We start from the raw sequence: 8,080 nt of genomic DNA on the forward strand, positions 1-8,080 counted from the left end.
TTATTATCATTATCATTATCATTATTATTATTATTATTATTATTAACAACAACCAGTTGCTGGGAATCACAAGTGGGGAAAGTGCTCTTGTGGCTCAGGTATACTGCTTCTAGGCTTCCTGTAGGCAACTGGCTGGCCACTGCTGAGAACAGGACGCTGGACTAGATGGGCCATTGGCCTGATCCAACAGATTCTTCTTATGTTCCTATGTTCTTGCACATGTGGTGAAAAGTTCACAGGGCAAATGACTTCCCTCTTTGGCAGTGGTGTTGCACAGAGGGAATGCCAGGGAGTATAGCTCTAGAGGAGCAATGGTGTCACCTTTAGAGGGTAAGTGATGGGCTCTCCTTGCTATGGCAAAGGAGGTGATAACGAGGCTTTCAGGTTTTACTATTATTTGTGACATATTAGCATAGAGGACCCCTTCATGGATCACTGCCTTGCCGTGGCGAAGGGGCTTGAATAACTCAGAGAAGCTATGAACTATGCCGAGCAGGGCACCCAAGATGAACAGGTCATAGTGGAGAGTTTTGACCAAACGTGATCCACCTGGAGGAGGAACCGGCAAGCCGGTATCCCTGCCAAGAAAACTCCATGGACAAAGACAACAGGCATATAAAAGTTATGACGCTGGAAGATGAGCCCCTCAGGTCGGAAGAGCAGAGGACAAGTACAAGTAGATCCGGAGTTGATGAAGCGGCTGGGCCCAAGCCGAAAGGACGCTCAGTTGCAGATATGCATGGAAGCGAAAGGAAAGTCCAATGCTGTAAAGAAAAATATTGCATAGGAACCTGGAATGTAAGAACCATGAACCTGGGTAAGTTGGATGTGGTCAAAAATGATATGGCAAGAATAAATATTGACATCCTGAGCATCAGTGAACTAAAATGGATGGGAATGGGTGAATTCAGTTCGGATGACTATCATATCTACTACTGTGGGCAAGAAACCCGTAAAAGAAATGGAGTGGCCCTCATAGTCAACAAAAGAGTGGCGAATGCTGTACTGGGATGCAATCTCAAAAATGATAGAATGATCTCGATACGAATCCAAGGCAGACCTTTTAACATCACAGTAATCCAAGTTTATGCACCAACTACTGCTGCTGAAGAAACTGAAATTGACCAATTCTATGAAGACTTACAAGACCTTATAGAAGTGACACCAAAGAAGGATGTTATTCTCATTATAGGGGATTGGAATGCTAAAGTAGGGAATCAAGAGATAAAAGGAACAACTGGCAAGTTTGCCCTTGGAGATCAAAATGAAGCAGGGCAAAGGCTAATAGAGTTCTGTCAAGAGAACAAGCTGGTCATCACAAACACACTTTTCCAACAACACAAGAGACGACTCTACACATGGACATCACCAGATTGGCAACATCGAAATCAGATTGATTATATTCTCTGCAGCCAAAGATGGAGAAGCTCTATACAGTCAGCAAAAACAAGACCCGGAGCTGACTGTGGCTCAGATCATCAGCTTCTTATAGCAAAATTCAAGCTTAAACTGAAGAAAGTAGGAAAAACCACTGGGCCGGTAAGATACAATCTAAACCAAATCCCTTATAAATACACAGTGGAAGTGAGGAACAGGTTTAAGGATTTAGATTTGCTGGACAGAGTGCCTGAAGAACTATGGGTGGAGGCTCGCAACATTATACAGGAGGCAGCAACGAAAACCATCCCAATGAAAAAGAAATGCAAGAAAGCAAAGTGGCTGTCCAACGAGGCCTTACAAATAGCGGGGGAGAGAAGGCAAGCAAAATGCGAGGGAGATAGTGAAAGATACAGGAAATTGAATGCAGATTTCCAAAGAATAGCAAGGAGAGACAAGAAGGCCTTCTTAAACGAGCAATGCAAAGAAATAGAGGAAAACAACAGAATGGGAAGAACCAGAGATCTGTTCAAGAAAATCGGAAATATGAAAGGAACATTTCGTACAAAGATTACCATAATAAAGGACAAAAGTGGTGAGGACCTAACAGAAGCAGAAGACATCAAGAAGAGGTGGCAAGAATACACAGAGGAATTATACCAGAAAGATATGGATGGCTCGTACACCCCAGGTAGTGTAGTTGCTGACCTTGAGCCAGACATCCTGGAGAGTGAAGTCAAATGGGCTTTAGAAAGCACTGAAAATAACAAGGCCAGTGGAAGAGATGGTATTCCAGCTGAACTATTTAAAATTGTAAAAGATGATGCTGTTAAGGTGCTACACTCAATATGCCAGCAAGTTTGGAAAACTCAGCAGTGGCCAGAGGCTTGGAGAAGATCAGTCTACATCCCAATCCCAAAGAAAGGCAGTGCCAAAGAATGCTCCAACTACTGCACAATTGCACTCATTTCACACGCTAGCAACTCTACAAGGAAGGCTCAAGCAGTATGTGGACCGAGAACTCCCAGAAGTGCAAGCTGGATTTAGAAGAGGCAGAGGAACCAGAGACCAAATTGCAAACATGCGCTGGATTATGGAGAAAGCTAGAGAGTTCCAGAAAGACATCTACTTCTGCTTCATTGACTATGCAAAAGCCTTTGACTGTGTCGACCACAGCAAACTATGGCAAGTTCTTAAAGAAATGGGAGTGCCTGATCACCTCATCTGTCTCCTGAGAAATCTCTATGTGGGACAAGAAGCTACAGTTAGAACTGGATACGTAACAACTGATTGGTTCAAAATTGGGAAAGGAGTACGACAAGGCTGTATATTGTCTCCCTGCTTATTTAACTTATATGCAGAATTCATCATGCAAAAGGCTGGGCTGGGTGAATCCCAAACTGGAATTAAGATTGCCGGAAGAAATATCCAGAACCTCAGATATGCAGATGACACAACCTTGATGGCAGAAAGTGAGGAGGAATTAAAGAACCTTTTAATGAGGGTGAAAGAGGATAGCGCAAAATATGGTCTGAAGCTCAACATCAAAAAAACAAAGATCATGGCCCCTGGGCCCATCACCTCCTGGCAAATAGAAGGGGAAGAAATGGAGACAGTGAGAAATTTTACTTTCTTGGGCTCCATGATCACTGCAGATGGTGACAGCAGTCACGAAATTAAAAGACGCCTGCTTCTTGGGAGAAAAGCAGTGACAAACCTAGACAGCATCTTAAAAAGTAGAGACATCACCTTGCCAACAAAGGTCGGTAAAGTAAAAGCTATGGTTTTCCCAGTAGTGATGTGTGGAAGTGAGAGCTGGACCATAAAGAAGGCTGATCGCCGAAGAATTGATGCTTTTGAATTATGGTGCTGGAGGAGACTCTTGAGAGTCCCATGGACGGCAAGAAGATCAAACCTATCCATTCTGAAGGAAATCAGCCCTGAGTGCTCACTGGAAGGACAGATCCTGAAGCTGAGGCTCCAATACTTTGGCCACCTCATGAGAAGAGAAGACTCCCTGGAAAAGACCCTGATGTTGGGAAAGATGGAGGGCACAAGGAGAAGGGGACGACAGAGGATGAGATGGTTGGACAGTGTTCTCGAAGCTACAAACATGTGTCTGACCAAACTGCGGGAGGCAGTGGAGGACAGAAGTGCCTGGCGTGCTCTGGTCCATGGGGTCACGAAGAGTCGAACACAACTAAATGACTAAACAACAAAGCATAGAGGAAGTAAGACAATGAGGCTAGCTTCCTATTCAATGACCTCCCCGATTATTTATCTGTAATTAACACAGTTCCCTTCCTTTTTTTGATCTCTCGGGGGGGGGGGGCTATCATGGTGAGTTTCTGTGATTCAAAATTTACCACTATGCCACTGCTTTTGAGCAAACCCAAGCCAAGTCTTCTCTCATGCCCCTGCTCATCTTGTTTCACACTTTAATGCAGACTTTCCAGATTTGGTGCCATCCAGCTGCTTTGGACTGCAGCTCCCACTAGCCCCAGCCAGCATGGTTGAGGAAGGCTGCTTCCTTCAGTAATAATAATAATAATTTATTATTTGTACCCCGCCCATCTGGCTGGGTTTCCCCAGCCACTCTGGGCGGCTTCCAACAGAGATAAAAAATACACTAAAATGTCACATATTAAAAACTTCCCTGAACAGGGCTGCCTTCAGATGTCTTCTGAATGTCAAGTAGTTGTCCATCGCCTTGACATCCGATGGGAGGGCATTCCACAGGGCGGGCGCCACCACCGAGAAGGCCCTCTGCCTGGTTCCCTGCAACTTGGCCTCTCGCAGTGAGGGAACCGCCAGAAGGCCCTCGGAGCTGGACCTCAGTGTCCGGGCAGAACGATGGGGGAGGAGACGCTCCTTCAGATATACTGGACCGAGGCCATTTAGGGCTTTAAAGGTCAGCACCAACACTTTGAATTGTGCTCGGAAACGTACTGGGAGCCAATGTAGGTCTTTCAAGACCGGTGTTATATGGTCTCGGCGGCCGCTCCCAGTCACCAGTCTAGCTGCCGCATTCTGTATTAGTTGTAGTTTCCGGGTCACCTTCAAAGGTAGCCCCACGTAGAGCGCATTGCAGTAGTCCAAGCGGGAGATAACCAGAGCATGTACCACTCTGGCGAGACAGTCCGCAGGCAGATAGGGTCTCAGCCTACGTACCAGATGGAGCTGGTAAACAGCTGCCCTGGATACAGATTTGACCTGTGCCTCCATGGACAGCTGTGAGTCCAAAATGACTCCCAAGCTGCGCACCTGGTCCTTCAGGGGCACAGTTACCCCATTCAGGACCAGGGAATCCTCCACACCTGCCCGCCTCCTGTCCCCCCAAAACAGTACTTCTGTCTTGTCAGGATTCAACCTCAATCTGTTAGCCGCCATCCATCCTCCAACCGCTTCCAGACACTCACACAGGACCTTTACCGCCTTCACTGGTTCTGATTTAAAAGAACCAGGATTTAAAAGAACCACCTCAGGATGGTGATGTGAGGTAAAATGAATACATGTATGTGAGAGAGACATTGCTGTGGTGGAGTTGTGGTTGTTTTGGTCCCATGGATCACTGGGTTGTTGGAAGTCCCTTCCCAGTTAACAGGGGGGGAAATGACCACAGCGCTTGACCAACGTGTCAAAATGCCAAAAACTTTGTTCCCATTGAAACCAATGGGAATTTAAATTAATACATGACTAGGGTTGCAACCTCACTTTACATTTAAAGCACATGAGTACAGTGGTACCTTGGGTTACATACGCTTCAGGTTACAGGCTCTGCTAACCCAGAAATAGTACCTTGGGTTAAGAACTTTGCTTCAGGATGAGAACACAAATCATGCTCTGGCTGCGCAGCAGCAGCAGCAGGAGGCCCCATTAGCTAAAGTGGTGCTTCAGGTTAAGAACAGTTTCAGGTTAAGAACAGACCTCCAGAACGAATTAAGTACGTAACCAGAGGTACCACTGTACTTCAAATGTATGGTACAGATGTGACCTAATTTGTCCCAACTAAGCTCAGCTGAGCTCAACTAACTTGTTGCAGCTAATCTTTACTAACTAGGGCTGCAGTACCAACTCCATGTATTTGGGTGTAAAGCCCAATGAATTCAGTACGGCTTAGTTGTAAGTAAACATGGTTGGTGTTATGGTGTTGGTGTGGATCCAACCCTATGTATGTGGCAAGCTAAAATAACTTAAACCCCTGCATGCTATTGGTGACCTTTACTAACCCTGCTATGGCCATGGAAGTCTGCATTGTAAGATGCCTTTGTTTCTTGCGCTTATTTGTTTTTTGATACTATCTATGAGTGTTGAGCGATTTCTTCCTGCAGGGCCCACATTTACTGCAGCAAAAGGAAAGGCTGGGACCTGAGAGCCTTTTGACGGTTTGATTCCAAAATGCAAAGGGCATGGATTGCTCCCTGCCCTTTCCTTGCTTTCCTTATCTCTCTTGCCTATTCAGAGACATGGGCTTCTGTAGCAGACTGAATGGCTTTATAGTCCAGCCAGAAATGTCTCAATGCATGTGTCTACCTCAGACAGAGAATAATATTCTTGGATGCCAATCAGCTTGCAAGATACCAGGTTTTGACATGGGAGTCTGGGCTTTGGTTCTTACCATAATGTGAGCCATAACTTGAGATTACCAGACATCCCCGTTTCCCGGGGACAGTCCCTGTATTTACAAATCAGTCCCCATACAAAATCCATTGAAGCTGAAAAGCGTCCCCGGATTCATTGAAAAAAATCTGGTAACCGACTTCCGGGTTAGCGCCTCCGGTAATGGCAGAATTCCTCTGATCGGGAGGAATTTGCTTCGTAGGAATCCGGGTCTGGCTGCCACGGCGAAGGCGGAGACCCACTAGAAATCACAGGTGGGTGAAGCCTGTGAACGTGGGATTCGGCTGGCACCTTTTGCACCTCCCCTACTCGCGGGGAAACCCGGTTTCGGGGATCCGGAGCGACGTGGGGTGAGCGGCGCGGTGCTTCGAATTGACTGCTTCTTCCACGGAGTTAAGCCACATAGCTGTTGCCGGAGAGCGCTGACTTTTTCCTGTGGAAAATTTGATCTTAAAGCAACTACCCGTGAGTAGAGCGGAGAATTGGATTTTTAAACGTCTTAATTTGGTGCCAAAACGAGGAGGTCTAAAACAGGAAGTCCACCTTCACCTTTTGTAAATAGATTGAAGTAATGAGGATGCAAACTGAAGTCTCGGAAAGCCTATTGTAAAGGACTAAATTTCCACCAGTAAAAAATACTAAACCCCCCTTGGTGGCAGGAGAAGAGGGGGGAAAGTTTTGGACTGAGTATACCTGCAGGAGAGAGCGAACAGAATTAATATACCACCGCTCCGATCCTGGAAACGGGCTGCCAACAGGACTGACCGTGATTAGAATGTTCACTGACAGTTAGTTAAATAAGAGGAATACATTGTTTCCATGGTCTCTGTCTGCGTTTAAAAAGGAGTAAAAGTAACAGAAAATTGAAACTAACTTTATTGTTTGAATTGAGTTTAAAAGGACTAATACAAATAGAAACTGTTTCCCTCTAGAGGAACTGTTTCCCTCTAGAGGAAGCTTTTGAAACTGTCACAAGAGCTGAGCTGGGGAAATTTCCAGCTGCAAGATAAAAACCTGTGAGAGTCTGGGGACCTTGAATCGGTTAAGAATCTTGACAGAAGAGGCCTTAGTGGTTGTATTATGTAAGATAAGTGACTCACTGGAACAGCTTCACAAAAAGGTGGATGTGGTAACTACCAAAATTGACAATTTGGGACAAAAAGTGAACACCAATATAGAAACTATTCAGAAACTGACACAGGAATCTACTTTTACATGGCAAACTGCGGAGAAGGCTAGGGAGAAAGTTATTGCCGTTGAATCTAAAGTAACACAATTGGAGAGAGAGAGAGTCCCAGCCTTACAGATGATGACCAAAAGTTGATGCCTGCTATGATTGAATTTAAAGAAAATCAGATTTCGAGGATCAGAGCCCTACCTGAACTGGAGAAGGAAAGTATGATAGCTTTCCTTACACAGGAATTTGATGACTTTTGGGACCGGGAATTGGGTCAAAAGAGATTAAAACTGTGAGGGCTCTCAGACTTGGAAGAGGAGGGAAAAAAGAGAAGAACAAAATAAGAGACTGTTGGAAATTCCAGAGGAACTTAGAAGAACAACAGTCAAGAGTGGAAATTTTGAAAGACGTCCTGAAATACCTTTCGGATCTTAGATTTAATTATGGAGATTTGGTTGCCCTGTCGAGAAGGAAAAAAATCATCTTTAGGTGGGAGTTTCCCCGAGATCTACTCTTTAGCCTCAAAGGAAAGAAAATGAAAATAAGATCAGTGGAAGACAAAGTAAAGTTCATGTATAAATATGAAGAAGACTCGCAGAAGGGACTTGGAAAAGAGTTAAGAGCATCGGACAGAAGATCACCGGGTTGATGGACTATAGGGAATTGGCGGATATGACTGGCAGAATCCAGGACCAGGGAGAAGAGTCGGTGGAAGAAGATTGGAAAAAGTTTAAAGACTATTTATAAAAATATTGTAAAATTAATGAGTGTTAGAAAAATGTTGGAAAGGAGCTATATGGCTTTAGTAGAAATGTTACAAGGAATTAAGTACAAATAGATTATTAGAGTATTAAAGGGAAAATAAAGTTAAAATATGTTAAGACAATTATATATTAAAGGGAAAAA

The sequence above is a fragment of the Podarcis erhardii genome (assembly GCF_964252035.2).
Source record: "Podarcis erhardii genome assembly, chromosome: 1".
Lineage (NCBI taxonomy): Eukaryota > Metazoa > Chordata > Lepidosauria > Squamata > Lacertidae > Podarcis > Podarcis erhardii.